Source organism: Penaeus japonicus, unplaced genomic scaffold, assembly GCF_977035675.1.
Source record: "Penaeus japonicus unplaced genomic scaffold, GWHDUDI00000001_assembly GWHDUDI00000002, whole genome shotgun sequence".
In the NCBI taxonomy this organism is placed as follows: Eukaryota; Metazoa; Arthropoda; class Malacostraca; order Decapoda; family Penaeidae; genus Penaeus; species Penaeus japonicus.
In genome coordinates, this window is record NW_028234404.1 from 22,287,350 (window position 1) to 22,299,702 (window position 12,353).

At 38.6% G+C, this 12,353-nt stretch overlaps 1 protein-coding gene, 1 long non-coding RNA gene and 1 pseudogene across 5 annotated transcripts in view; 1 reads left to right on the forward strand and 2 right to left on the reverse strand.

Annotated features, from left to right (window-relative positions):
* alpha-Spec (alpha spectrin) overlaps nucleotides 1–1,177 on the reverse strand; it is a 24,910-nt gene extending 23,733 nt beyond the window's left edge. For all 4 annotated transcript variants that reach the window (XM_043032423.2, XM_043032421.2, XM_043032422.2 and 1 more), the window contains exon 1: nucleotides 1,054–1,177. The gene's annotated coding sequence lies outside the window, so the exon portion shown is untranslated. The remainder of the gene's footprint in view (nucleotides 1–1,053) is intronic.
* Nucleotides 1,178–5,795: 4,618 nt separating this feature from the next.
* Nucleotides 5,796–11,466, forward strand: LOC122263800 (uncharacterized). The gene is made up of 3 exons (XR_015191979.1): nucleotides 5,796–5,855; nucleotides 6,021–6,121; nucleotides 11,252–11,466. It is a non-coding gene; the product is annotated as an uncharacterized LOC122263800 (long non-coding RNA).
* On the reverse strand, nucleotides 6,871–7,553 carry LOC147472290 (uncharacterized; annotated as a pseudogene).
* Nucleotides 11,467–12,353: the final 887 nt, after the last annotated feature.

Genomic DNA, 12,353 nt, shown 5'->3' on the forward strand with positions numbered 1-12,353 from the left:
GTGCCACGCCCTGCCCTGTCACCGTGAGCCGGGCATCGTGTGTGGGGGTGAGGAGGGGGAGGGGGAGAATACGGTACCGGGTTGCTGGGGGTGTAAGGAACCGCAACGAAAAGTAAATGAATGGGGGTAAAAACATACGCGAGTTCTATGATGTATGCGGGAAAGGTAAGAAGAACCCCGTAAGCATTAGCATAGGGGAAGCGTTATCCTGGGTGGGGTAAGATGGGTGGGCGGCAGGGGGAGGGATGGTAAGGGGGGGTCAAGTGGAGATATTCGGTATTTGTGGCACTTACCTCACCCTCACCCTAATTCCGTGACAGCCGTATGGCAACATCTAACAAATATCCTGTTCGTGTCTGTTTGGCGAATTACATTCACCTCTTGCAAGGCGCAACTTTGCCTTCGTTTCGCTCCCGAGAACGAGAGCTTTCACGTAGATATTTGTGGTCTGTCGGTTAAAATAAAGAGGCAGAAATTCGCTAGTTACCCTCCTTGACCTACTCCTCCCTCCCCTCCCCCGCGTTGCCAATTCTCCGCACTTTCTTCGCTTTACACCCAAGAAATCGGTCTCTATTCCAACCATTCCTCTGTGACATCCTGGGTATTGGTAAATGGATATACGGAGGCGAATGGCAATCGGCATAGAATAAGGGGATGATGAAAATGAAGAGAAAAATATAAGAGAATGGATCACCTGGGCAACACAGCGGATGAGGTCATCAGACTCGGTAAACCGCCGTTAAATCCCTTAGAGAAGACAATTCTCTTAAATAACGAATTTTAATGAAATAATATAAAGCTATAATGGAAACACAATGAAAAACCTACACATACGAATCCCCCAAACGACTGATTTAAGTCAAAATACAAAAAAGAGAGAGATGGGAGGGGCGAACAACCCAACCATCACAACCGCATCTTCCACCATTCCACATATAATGTCAATTTCTTCTTCCCATTTACTATTCCCACCCGATTTTCTACCTTGAACCCATACACTGGTATCTACTTTACCTTCATGTGTACCATCTAAGAGAAAATCGCACGCCTTACCTTGTTTTTTACGATATTTCGAGGTCCCGGACGGCTACGGAACCTCTCACTTCGATCGTCTGACGGCTAGTTGGGGAGTAGCTCCAACGACCCAACCACCGGGAGTTTCGGGGTTACCGTTACTCTTTTTGGGGGAGAAGAAAGTGTTCAAGATTCATTATGGCAAGTTTGTGATTTTAAATATCCAGATTTGAAATATATACGATGTTTGTGTAAACACAGAACTGGAGTGGAGAAAATTGTTAGAATATCGGCAGTTTAAAGGGAGGTAGAGTAATAAGCAGAACAGCCAGTTTTCTGTGATGTCTTGATAGGGATGACTAAGGTAATAAGATAATGTCTTGTTAGATTAAAAAAAATAATAACAGCGTTGCACTTGATCTTATCAAAGTTTCTATGTAATTTTATAACATGTTTTAATCTTCACTGTATCTTGGCATCTCAACGATAACTGAATTAGGATTCCAATCATAAACAAACCGTTACGCGGAAATTAATGTCTTTAATCCGACTAAGTAAATTCAAATGGATGTTGATATTTATCACTGCTGGTAATGATTTTATGCTTTGGAACATTCAATCATTCGCCAACGCCCAAACCCGCAAACATAAGCATGTGCACAAACATACGAACGCACACACGTGCTAATGATGTACAGAGTACACCTGTCGAGAGAAATATACTTTGGGTGTTACTTTTCTTTCCCCGAACCTTTGTAAAATATATGAGGAACTCTTCCACGCAAAATGGAGAGTCAGGTAGACATTTTCCCAGGCACCGGATGTTGTGCAGACTTCTAGAAGGGCGGGTCTGCACCATGCGTGACTCACCCCCTCTCCCTGGCCTCCCCGTCCCTCCCCGACCCACTCCCACCCCCTTTACCCTATCATATTATCCTCTTTCCTTTTACTTCGATCATCTCCTTCCCCCCTTCACATCATAATTCATCTTCCCCTTCTCCTTCTCTTCGTTTTCCACCTCTTTACTCTCCATGTTCCTTTCCTATCTCCTCCCACCTCTTCTTCTCCTCTTTTCTCCCCTCTTCCTTCCCTCCCCCCCCTCTCCCTTCTCCTATACCTATCCTCATATCATCCGCTCTTCATTTTCTTCCTATTCTCAACCTCTTCCCTCTCCTTCCCCCTCCTCCAACCCCCACCCCCTACCGCCCTTCCTACTCCCCCTCCCGCCCGCATATCCTGGCGAGGTTTGCCTTTCGTGGGAGGGAAAGTGATGTTATTTGCTGACCTCAATTTCGAAGGAATGTCATATTTCGGTCGGGTATGGGATGCATTACGGTTTCTTCAGACTGGAGGATGTATGTTTCTTGTAAATCATTTCGAAGGGCATTTATTTATTTACATTTTTTTATCTCTGTTGTTTTTTTTAGTAGTGTTTTCAATTTTTTTCTCAACTTTTTTATTTCCTATGAAAGAGAGAGAGACAGAGAGAGGGGGAAGATAAAAAGAAAGAGAGAAAGAAGAGAGATAGAGAGAGGGAGACAACAGACAGGCAGCCAGAGAGAGAGAGAGAGAGAAAAAGGCTGATTCACATACAGTTCGCACATGGTGGTAAATAAAAGCATTATTTTTTTCTTTTGATACAGATTGTAGCTCGGCAATATTTCCCACCATATTTTCCATTGTAAATCATAAATAAATCAAGCCTTCGAGATGAGAAGACTAAGGTTAAAATTCATAGCACTAAACCCGCTCCCCTCCACTTATTTTATCTCTCTTCCTGTAGCTAACCGTTGTTGCAGCCACCGATAACGCAGAGGTGTGGGTCGTAATTTGGAGATACCGACAGATAAGCCTAATCAGGGATAAAGGAATGTTTTAATAAAAAAGTTGTTGTTTTTTATACTTCGATGATAAGGATTTTTTTTTGAACTGGCTTCCGCACGGATTATTTTTATAATACGAGTAAACCTTAAAGAGACCAATGCTAGGTCTCTTGCAATGATGTGATCTGAATGATAATGATAATGGTGCCAATTGCAATGAATGCAATAATAAATACTGATAGTATCGTGGTTAAGAGGTTTATGAGTATTATTATTTTTACTACCTATGATAACAAATATAATGTTAACATTAATAATGATTATAATAAGTATAAGTATGCTAATGGAAATACCAAAACCAACATAATGTCAATATGATAAAAAAAACAATGAGAATTATTATCATCATCATCATCGCAATAGAAAATTATAATAATACTAGCAACAACAACAAAGTAGTAATATCAACATTAATAACAGCTATAACAATCATAATAATAATAATAGTGATAACCATGTTGACACTAACGGATCACAATCACAACCACAGAGGAACATCAGCAACAGTGTAAAAAAAAAAATGTAAAAAACAAAACAAATAAGAATATTGAGAAAGCTAGTTGATATGGTAACGATTAATGACGTCACAACAATTGGGATGTTAATGATTATAATGATAAAAATGTCAATATGTATAAAACCCAGAGTCCGGAACATTCCTATTTTTATGTCCCTTTAAGGCGTGTTAGATTCGTTTCGTGAACATAACTGAAAGGGTGGCAATACATTAATCTCTCTCTCTCTCTCTCTCTCTCTCTCTCTCTCTCTCTCTCTCTCTCTCTCTCTCTCTCTCTCTCTCTCTCTCTCTCTCTCTCTCTCTCTTTCTCTCTCTCTCTCTGGCCATATTCACATATCCATCTATCTTTATTCTGTTTTGTTTGCATAAATAATGATTTCCTTCTCAGATAGTGGTAACACGTAAGACCCTCTTCCTTTGATTTCCTACTTCTGCATAGGCCAGGTGGTTATTTAATACTTTTGGTGCACGTCTGCTGACCGCATTTCTGTAGCTTCCACGGAAGAACTGATCGGACACAAACACCGTTATTAGATTACTATTCAACCAATACCGTCCACGCTGTAGTGCACTTCTTATTAAATTGAAAGAGTTTCTTTATTTTCTCTTCGTATTTGTGTTAATTTTCCGCATGGAGAGTTCATGGCTGGAAGAGTTTCAACAGCTAAGCAGAGACTCGAAGGCGCCTTCGTGTGCAATAACGGGGCTGTATGATCCTATCGTCCTGGACTTCGTTGGACGTCAGTGTTTGGTAACTCATAAAATTTATACTACGCTTGCAACACAGCAATGCCTTGTGGTAAGAATCAGCTACCAGCAGATCATTATTAAGAATCGATTTCCTGGTATCATTGTTAAAGAGGTACGTTAACAAGTATTTGGTTCATTTCAGACACTATGTTGCACTACTCCACCCAAGTGATGTCAGCTGCTAATCTATAAGTCTCCATTAATTCACTTTTGCAAAAGTGGAATTGGAAAAACTTTTCGCAGCCACAGGCAGGTTTAATTAATTTTACATTATGCATTCAGCCGTTTTCCAAAACTCTATTGATGCAAGGATTGATAAATTATCAGTTAAATGGCGCTTTTGTCTTTATTTTCCATCAGAAATGTTGAAACGAGGACTATTTTTTTAGAGGGCCATGGGCAGGTCACTCGCAGCCGACTGGATTCTGCTGGCCTCCTCTTACAGCGTAGGAGCGCTGAAAAAGTCCCTCATTTAAGTAAAGGATAAATGATGCTACAGAGATCTCTCTGTTTACTGTGGGAATCTTCCGAGTTCTACACACTGAACATTCTCTTGCAGAAATAATTCAAATTCTTTTATTTACCTACAGCTGGACAAGTTTATCTCTAATTATGTCAGTATCATCTTTGTCCAAGTTGAAATTATGGTGAAATTATCCTGGGAGGAGGGAATTAGCCCTTGCAAGGTCTCTTTCAAGTCAGCCCAGATAATTCTTGTAATCCAGTATCCTCGCCAATAAGAAAGCTGAAACTTTCCTTCCAAAGTTAGCTCTATCCTAATTAGAGGTTTGCAGGTAAATACAGATAACTTGTCTTAGGCAATATCCCTGTTCCTTAGACTGCTTTATTTGCTGTATATTTCGGAGACACGTGGAAAATCGCCTCATTTCCTTGGGAAAAAGAGCGCCTTCTTCAGAAGAAATACGAAGAGGTGGACTCGTCATCTAATCAAATTTACTGCACGCAGAACAACTGACTAACTTAAGAAGAAGTCTTTAACAAGATTGAATACGGCGGATAATTTTGTTAAGTCTGCACTGTAGTGATCGGGATGTTATGGAGATGATTGATGACCGAAATCCGTCTAAGGAATTGGAAATTATGTGTTTTTCCACTGTATGTGAGGATATTGTCTATTGCCAACGTATGCAAGTAACACTATGTATTATTTACTTATGTAATTATTAGTAAGACTCTCCCGCATAATGTAATTGGGAGTATCTGTGTGATTAATATTATCACTTGGTTTAGAATAAACCCATGGAAATTGTACAAAAGTTATGTAATGATGTACAATAAGAATTATTTTAAGAAAAACAACAATATAGAATTGTAATCTACTGAGGTTACCCATTTCGGTATAACATAAAACGTGCTGTCATAAGATGTGAAAAACGAGTACTTGTAGCGGTATGTTTGAAAACCGATAGTTAACTAATGAAATGTGATATCACGAATTACTTGACACTAGATGAGATATTTCAGGGCATTGATAACGCGATGAAAATTAGAGAATAGAACCAACGTTCTGTGTAAAAAATGGTGGCGTGTCATGTATGACGTCACACAAAGGGGCCTTTGTGGTCAAGTGAGGGGCGACTGCTCAAAGACCTGGTTACGCCCGGAGCAAGGTGACACTAGGCGAGCCGAGGGGAACACGAGCAGGAGGTTCTCTATGTCCTACCTTAGAGGTGAGAGCAGTGTACTTCATTTAGTGACAGTTTAAGGGTATTTCAGCAGGGTTAACATTTCAATTAATATATAGAAATGGATAATGAGAATTTTTTTTTTCAAAGAAAGATAAAAAATGTATGTATATACAATAGGGAGACTTATACTCGTAAATCTTGCCTCAGATGCCATCATCCTCGCCTATTGTCTCAGGCGCCATCCTCCTCGCCATAAGGGTGAAGTCGAAGTCCCTTATTCCGAGTTTACCAAATTAAACCCACTATAAGTAAGTGCACTCATTTTTGTTATGCCAGCAATGGGAAACCACAGATTGTTATAATAAAATACATTGATAAGATAGTACTTGAATTGCGTATTATAATTTTACTGGTAGTAATTATACGTAATAGATGTATTGTAAAAAGTTTTATATTAACAGTGAATCCTAGATTTAATTCGGTATATAAAACTTTTGTAAACTTAGAGAGTAATAGATTATTATCATTTTTTGAACCTGTGACTATGTTATGTCTCACAAATATTAGTGAGAATGTTGATTAATCCGTTATACTTTCCTTAAATAAATTTAATTCACAGAAGCGGGTTCAAAGGCTGAGTTCAAGGCCGGAACTCCAGACTGGATGCTCAGGTCATGACTGCTCAAGACGAAGAAGAAAGAAGAATGAAGACCGGAATCTTCAGAGAGAGTCAGAGTGATTGCTATGAGAGATATGTATAAGAAGTTGTTTTTGTATGTGTCATGTGATTTAATATACAGTATAAGGCATGATTAGCCCAGTTTATAATTCCTCTTCACAGTAGGAAGGGAGGAAGGGCTTATAAATGTCTTTGATGGTACTGTTATTGATCGATCCTCTGAAAAGCTAAGAACTTGCATTGAAAGAGAAGATATTTTAGATAAAATCGAGGAAAAACACCTTATAGCTGAAGAAGAGAGTGCATACCTTCTATGTAAATCCTTGGATCATTGTCAAACAAATGATCATACAACCTAACAAATAAAAATAAAGTACCCTATGTCATTACAAAATCTTGAAACCTTTTCGGAGTGATTCGCACTATAACGTCGGTTAGCATCTCTCTTTCGTCTTCAGCTGTAAGGTAATTTTCCTCGATTTTATCTAACTGGCCAATAACAGTACCATCAAAGACATTTTTCAGTTGATAATCCCTTCCTCCATCCACAATGTTGATTATCTTATAGGATCCTTTCCATTTTCGGTTAAGTTTCATGGCAGTACCAGGAATTGGCTCTATATACACCCATGCCAAATCACCAACTTTTAGAACAGTATTTTTCCTACCCCTGTTTGCTCTATCAATATATTGCCTTGTGTTTCTTTTCATTGTTTCCTTTAATAGCCCTTCTACATCGAGCTTGTCACTGTCTTCTAAGTCCTCATCTAGGGGTAATATCAACTGCCGGACCTCCCGAATCGGATGTCTCCCGTAAAATGCAAAGAACGGCGACGTTCCTAATGAGGTGTGCACGGCTTTGTTTAGAACCTTCTCTGTTCTGGCCACGTGTTAGGATGTTCTTGGCTTAGGATTGCTAGTACAGTCTTTAATGTTCGGTGAGCTCTTTCTATTACAAAATTTCCTCTATGACGGTATGGTATAGTAAATCCTTGCTTAATCCCTGCTCTTTGACAGAACTCTTTGAACTCAGAACTTGTAAATTCACCTCCATTATCCATTATTAGTAAACGAGGCTTGCCGAAACGACAGATATCCAATTTGAAAGCTGTAGCAACGGCTCTAGTGCTTTTAATCCTCAAAAGGATAAATCCTTATAAATCCATAACCGTTAAGCAGTACCCATGACCAGCTCTACTTCCATGTAAGTGTATTAAATCTATTGCAACTCTCTGGCAATTATCCTCTACCGGGGGTAATTCCTTCCAGTGATGAACTATTGCCCCCTGACCTTTAAATTGTTGACACAGCTTACAACTTTTAACATAATTTCAGATATCTCGTAGTAACGTGGGCCAATAGAAATACTGTTTTGCTTTTGAAATAGTCTTGCGTTCACCCAAATGGCTGTCATTATGGGCGATAGAACAAGCTATTAACACGAGAATTTTGGGAACAACCAAGCTTGATCTTACCTTACCTAATTCTTCTCTTTCAAGATAGAGTATTTCGTCATCCATCTCGAAATGGTAAAAGGGCCTATTTCCCGGTGTTTTCTTAGGAAGACTGCCGCCTTCTAGGAAAGTTATTAATGCCTTCCAGGTCTTATCCCCTCTCTGAGCCTCCTTTATCTTGCTTTTAGTTAGCCCTAGGAATTGTGTATCATTTCTATACTGGGAAGCATTTCGTGAATTATCATCAATTCTTCCCACCGGCCTGCTGAGTGTATGGGGCACTGTATTTTTGTCACCTTTCTTATATTTGATTTGGTATACATAGTCTCTCATTTCCAAAATATATCTAGACGTTCTAGGGCAGCTGGTTCTTTTCTTAAAAATCGTAGTTAAAGGCTGGTGATCTGTAATTATGGTAAAGGGTTTACACCATAAATAATGATTGTAGAATATACATGAACTGATAATTGCTAATGCTTCCTTATCAATTATAATATATTTCTTTTCTGTGTCATTTATTATTTTTTAATAGTAGCCAATGGGTTTTTAAATTTTATCCTCCTCAACTTGCAATAATGCTCCAGCAATATGGGTGTCACTTGCATCTGTATGTAACTCAAATTTCTTAATTTGATCTGTCCTTACCAAAACAGGTGCACTTACTAACTTTTTCTCTAAGAGGACGAAAGCCTTTTCACAATCATATGACCAATGGTACTTAAAAATTTTTCTGGTTAAATTAGTTAAAGGACTAGCGACCAAAGCAAATTCTAGGTCGTGCTTCCTAAAAAATATGCACATCCCAATAAAACGTCTCACCTGCTTGGCATTCTTAGGGGATGGCATTTTATTCATTGCCTCCACATTTTTTCTTGACGGGTCTTACTCCCCTTTCTGACACAATTTGGCCCAGGAATTTTTTTTCCTTCTTCCCAAAGTCGCATTTACTCAAATTTAACTTCATCCCAAGTTCCTCCAATCTTTTAAATGTTTCTATTAACCTATCCACGAGTTGTTGAAAAGAGTCAGCCCTTATTACATCATCTAAAAAATCTTTACACCAACCCTTCTTGAATAAATGACCTAACACTTCTTGCATCGTACGACTAAATACCGCGGGACTGATAGATAAGCCAAATGGCAACCTTTTAAAGCGGTACAAATGAAATTCATCAGAAAAGGCAGTTTGGGTTTCTGGAGGACTCATCTAACATTACTTGAAAATATGCAACCTTAATATCTAGATTGCAACAGAATTTCTTTCTAGCACTTTCTTCAAGTAACTCATCCAAATGGGGTAAGGTGCGTACATCAATTTTTACTCTTCTATTAATCCCTCTATAATTAATACACATTTTTTATCCATCGGGTTTACTTACTAAAACTATGGGAGATAAATAAGATGTCGCTAAGTCCTCAATAATCTGATCTAACATATTCTGGATCATCTCGGCAATAAACTTCTTTGTCTGTTCCGGGTGTCTGTACAAAGGCATTCTAACAGGTTCGTTGTCAACTGTTGAGATATGTCATTCTAAAACTTAATCTACCTAACTCATTCTCACCAAGGATGAATAGCTGACTATTATTGTCCAGGATGACATCCATGAGCTCTCTCTCTGTTCGGTGGTTAAGTGGCTCCATTCAAGCTTTTCAATTATGTTAGGTAGTCTGGTCCTCCTGTCTCCTGTAACTGTCGCTTTATCGCTAAATGGCATTAAACTATTATCTATTTGATTAAGAGTTGCTACTTGATCATGGGTTTCAGCGAGCGGTCCCTTACATACTATTCAGTTTAAAATGTGAACTTCTTTCGTAAATCCCTGCCTTTCTGAGTGCATTAAGCCTTTATGTGTCTGATACAGATGTGCTGGATTTTCCGTTTAGGGTTCGTTTCTGAAATCTTCCTGATAACATCTACCTTCGGGCCTAGTTCATCACCACAATAATCGGTGTAAATAATGTTGGTTTCGTCATTAGGGTGTAATATGCCTAAGATTTACATAGAAGATATTCACTTTTTTGATCGAATATTATTCTCGTACCTCTTAAAACAATATACTTTGCTTGATTACCTTATGTAATGCTGGTAATGATACTGAGATGATTGCGTGACATATTTAAGAGAGGAGGGAGAGGGACTACAGTCCCTAATGGATGGGCGGCGTAGAAGCTAAGTTAAGTCAAATCGAGCACTCCCTAAATCCATGGGTGTGTCTTTCACTATGTACAAGATGACTTGTTTTTTTTTTTTTTTTTTTTTTCTTGAGATTTGGTGATTTTCGGCGAGTGCACAATTTAACTATAAGGGATATAGGATGAGGGGTTGTAAGGAAAGTGTCTATCTGAAGGTCCCTACCCAAGAGACCTGATACCGGGCGGACCTGTTCATAGCATTCCGAGCCAGGGTGTTGTATAACATTCCAAAATTAGCAGAATGAATGTTTGGTCAGTATTCCCTAAATCTGTATCATAGATTTAATATAGGGCGCGGGAAAGTTGACACGACCCCTCACGTCTGTTAGGACCTGTTATTTTTACATAAGTGAAACTCTGGACTAGCTTACGTGGAGTCCCCCGGGATGTGTGTGACAGTATAGTACGAAGTTCATAAAAGACATCATGCAGTCTTCACTATTTTCCGACCTCCTCGATATGGAGAATGTGTATCGTCCCGAAGGAGAAGAATATGAGTGTTGGAAAATGTTGTTTAATGTCCCTACGGTAGAAAAATCAGCTGGGAAGAGTGTAATCATGTTTGGTTAGAAGGACAACTGTTGATATCTAGACGAATTTCGGTCTACCAAACCCGAGGAGCGTGTAGTGATCGGGATGTTATGGAGATAATTAATGACCGAAATCCGTCTAAGGAATTGGAATTTATGTGTTTTCCACTATGTGTTTTCCACTATATTGTCAGTATATGCAATTAATACTATGTATAATTTACTCCATGTAATTATTAATGTAATCAAGAGTATCTGTGTGGTTAATATTAAGTTACACTTGGTTTAGTGCACTCGTTTCTGTTATGCCAGCAATGGGAAACCAGATAGGATAGGATAGTACTTGATTGACATATTATAATGTAATAGGTATATTGTAAAAAAATATATTAACAGTGAAACTTAGATTTTATTTAGTATATAAAACTTGTAATCTTGTAGAGTGATAAATTATTATCGTTTTTTGAACCTGTGACTATGGTAAATTTTATGAAAACTTTCGATGTTATGTCTCACAAATGTTAGTGAGATTGCTGATTAATCCCTGTTAAACTTTCCTTAAGTAAAGTTAATTCTCAGGAGCGGGTTCAAAGGCTGAGTTTAAGGCCGGAACTCCAGACTGGATGCTCAGGTCATGACTGCTCAAGACTAACACGTCACGACCGACTCACAAAGAAGAAAGAAGAATGGAGACAGAAATCTTCAGAGTGTCAGAGTCATTGCTATGAGAAATATGTATAAGAAATTATTTTTGTATGTGTTGAGTTATGTGATTAAATATACAATATAAGGCATGATTAGCCCAGTTTCATTATAATTCCTCTCCACAGTAATTAAAACTGCAGGCATAAACAGATATTCTTAACACGTCACGTTACCAATTTATTTTTCTGTTAAAGTCGATTATCCTGATTTAAATTACCCAACTAATTAACGCCCACACTTTAGTTGTTGTTGTTTTTCTACCTTTTTTTTCAATATCCCCTTTTGGGTAAGTTGAGTGATATTAATCAACCCTAGATTTGTGATATAAAAGCGAAATACCAAGGGAAAGGGGGCGCAACAGCACAAGTACTTCCCTTCTAATTCATATTCCACGCGAATGCTAACGACTCGCGAAACATTAACATCGGTTGACTTCTCCAATTAAATGCCTACTTTGACAGTACTTGCTTTCATGACCGTGATCATGTTCTTCAAGATATCTTAACTAATACTGCACCACTGCTATCACGCAACCTAACATCAGTGCAACCACTATACCTAGACAGTTCTAGACACGCCATGGTGCAACATCACGCATTTTGTCACCGCAATACCTACTTTACTAAACGAAGCTGCAACACTACCTAAACCACACTACACCAGCACATCGCTTTGATATCGTAGAGCATCTTCGTTCTATTGCAAAATCTATATGCCTAGGATGTGAACGAGAACCGCCGCTAACATAACAAACTTGACCCAGACTATTTGCATATCATACTATATAATCTGGCGAATAACAGATTTACTTTTACACTGCGTTGCCATCGCCATGAAATGTCTTATCCATCCACATACATCTACCCTTATCAATGATCATCTTCACTAAGGCATGTAGCTTGTCCACACTGTTAATGGAAGTATTCTACGCTTGTTGAATTTTCCGTGTAACCATTTCTAAATATATCTTGGGAAA